The following is a 2570-nucleotide window of genomic DNA, read 5'->3' as shown; positions in this document are numbered from 1 at the left end:
ACTTCAGTCAAATCTTATATGCGAACTAAAAAGGACCGGAGGGAGTACTTATTTATGGCAACTAGCAGCATGGGCAGTTTGAGATGCTGGGGACAAGATTGTTTGTGATCGTGTGCAGTTGTTGTTAACTTGGCCGACGTCTCACTAGTTCCTACTGGTTCAATAAACCTTAATTCTCAATCGAGGAAATACTTGTTACAAGTCTACATCACCCCTCCCACTTGGGGGTACCAAATGAACTTCTCCGAAAGTAGGACTCTCATACATACAAACCCTAGCAACCTCTGAAGAATTCTTCTGGGGAATTTGGACCAAAATATATTCGACGATCAATATGTTGTGTTGATACATCTAAAACTTATCTACGCATTTTGAAGTTTATTGTATTAATTCCCCTATTATTTCCCAATGTTGTATTGTTCCCTTCAATGTTTTATTGATTTACGGGATTTTCCAAGAAATCTCACTATTTCGTGATTAAATTCTAGAAGGCATGAACTCATCCATTTTTTTCTTTTTTTGCGTTTCAAAAATCTTCCTGGATCTAAATTGGTTGGGAAAAAAAATCACACAACTATATTTTGTAAATGAAGAGGAGAAAATAAGAACCACACAAGGAGTTGATCTGGTGGATGATAGGTCCAATCAATGCGGCCATCCCCCAGCCACCACATGGAGCGAATAAGTGCACTATATCAACGTTGAGCACTGCCCTAGCGCGACGAGTCTGTCTTAACCAAAAACCCAGTATATATATATATCCCTCAGGATTTTTTGCAAAATAGGTTGGGCAATATGAGACAAAAAACCTAGAAGGCTGCCGCCGAACGAAGATTAGACCGGAAACTGCAACCAGAAACTCTCTTGGTCACATCTCCGACCTCTCCATTAACTTCTCCGCTGCCTCCATGATGAATATGAAGTAATCCACCACCAAACTATGATTTTGTGTTAGTATCTTGATCTCAACTCTGTGATAACCACCAAGTGCAATTGATAGTTTTAGCATGTAATGATAAGTACTGAGTGCCGGTCCGACGAGGAATTGAATGTAAACCATCTATTCTTTAAGCCCTATAACAAACTTGTACTGTCATTCATGCATTGATATATAAACAATGATTAATTTTACTACTAGACTGAAAGAGACTAAGTAGATTGCATGAATTAAAGTACGAAAACTGGAAAACAATAGAGAGAGCAAGTGTGGGAAAGTGTGAACATTTGTGAACAAGTGGTAGCCAACGGGAGAAATTCTTCTAGGAAAAGGGTTACTTGGTACGCTTAAGTTTCCTTTGAGTGAACCGCTATACATAAGCTAAATGACGGAGTTCCAAAGATATAAGCTAAATGATAGTACATATTTATTCTTCTTCACATGGTGCATTTTTAGAATGGTGCGATCGTTCGTGCTGCGAGAAGATGGTGTGATTGTGCGTGCTGCAAGAAGATGGTCGATACATGGCGTGATCGTCTGTGGTGGCGACATAGTTGGAGAAAAGAGATTCCTGGTTGATGATGGACCGTCGGAGCAACCTCAATCTAACTGGTTACCTTTGGTATGTAATAGAATCATCATGATCATCTTGTTAGAATAGTTGGATAGAGATAGGACTTGTGTTTAAACCTGTAATCCTATTCTATCTCTTCTTCTCTCTCCCATAGCAATTATTCTCTGTCTCCTGTAACGATCTATCAGATCGATCTCTCCTAAACTTGTACGCCAAGGCTTATGCCCAATATATATCAATGCGGCCCGAGACAAAGGGTTTAACGCTTCCAACCTATTTTACATGGTAGTCAGAGCCTCTTCCTCAAAGATCATAGATCGCATCTAGCTACCTCCCAAAACTATACCAATCTTCCTCCTTCGACCAAGAGCATGTCGACCACCGCTGCCGCATCGTTGTCCACCACCGCTGGCGCGCTCATCACCTCGTCATCTTCCGCCTTCGCGTCGTCTTCCTCCACCACCACCGCGGGGTCTCTCAGATCGCCACCAGAGGAGAAGCTTACGAGGGGAAACTTCCTTCTATGGAAGGCCATTGTGCTGCCTCAGATCAAAGGCGCTCAGATGGAACACCACCTCGACGGGACGAGCCCGCCACCACCGGCCACCCTCACCGTTACCAAGGACTGCAAGGAAGAACAAGTCTTCAACTACGCCCGATCCCTCACGTACGCACAACAGCAACAACTTCAAGGGTACTTGATGGGATCTCTTTCCCGCGATATCCTCGCTCAGGTCGCGACGCTACAGACGCCAGCCGAAGTTTGGAGCGCCATCCATGCCATGTTCGCTGCCTAGAGTCAAGCCCAGGCCATCAACACCCGCATCGAGCTCACCAATCTCAAAAAAGGTAACATGACCATGGCTGACTATCTTGGCAGGATCAAGAGCCTTACTGATAAAGTCGCGTACACTGCCGCGGCACTCTCCGATCCGGAAATCGTCTCCAAGATCCTCGCTGGTTTGGACATGGAGTACAATCCAGTGATTTCTGCACTCACCGCTCATGTGGAACCCATCACCGTCCAGGAGTTGTACAATCAGCTTCTGAGTTTTGATG

At 44.1% G+C, this 2570-nt stretch overlaps 1 pseudogene; it reads left to right on the top strand.

Annotated features, from left to right (window-relative positions):
• The first annotated feature begins 2431 nt into the window (after positions 1-2431).
• LOC125511854 (small nucleolar RNA Z247) lies at positions 2432-2570 on the top strand (annotated as a pseudogene).

Source organism: Triticum urartu, chromosome 5A, assembly GCF_056163025.1.
Source record: "Triticum urartu cultivar PI428250 chromosome 5A, HENAU_Tu73, whole genome shotgun sequence".
Taxonomy (NCBI): Eukaryota; Viridiplantae; Streptophyta; class Magnoliopsida; order Poales; family Poaceae; genus Triticum; species Triticum urartu.
This window is presented reverse-complemented; position numbering and strand designations above follow the sequence as displayed.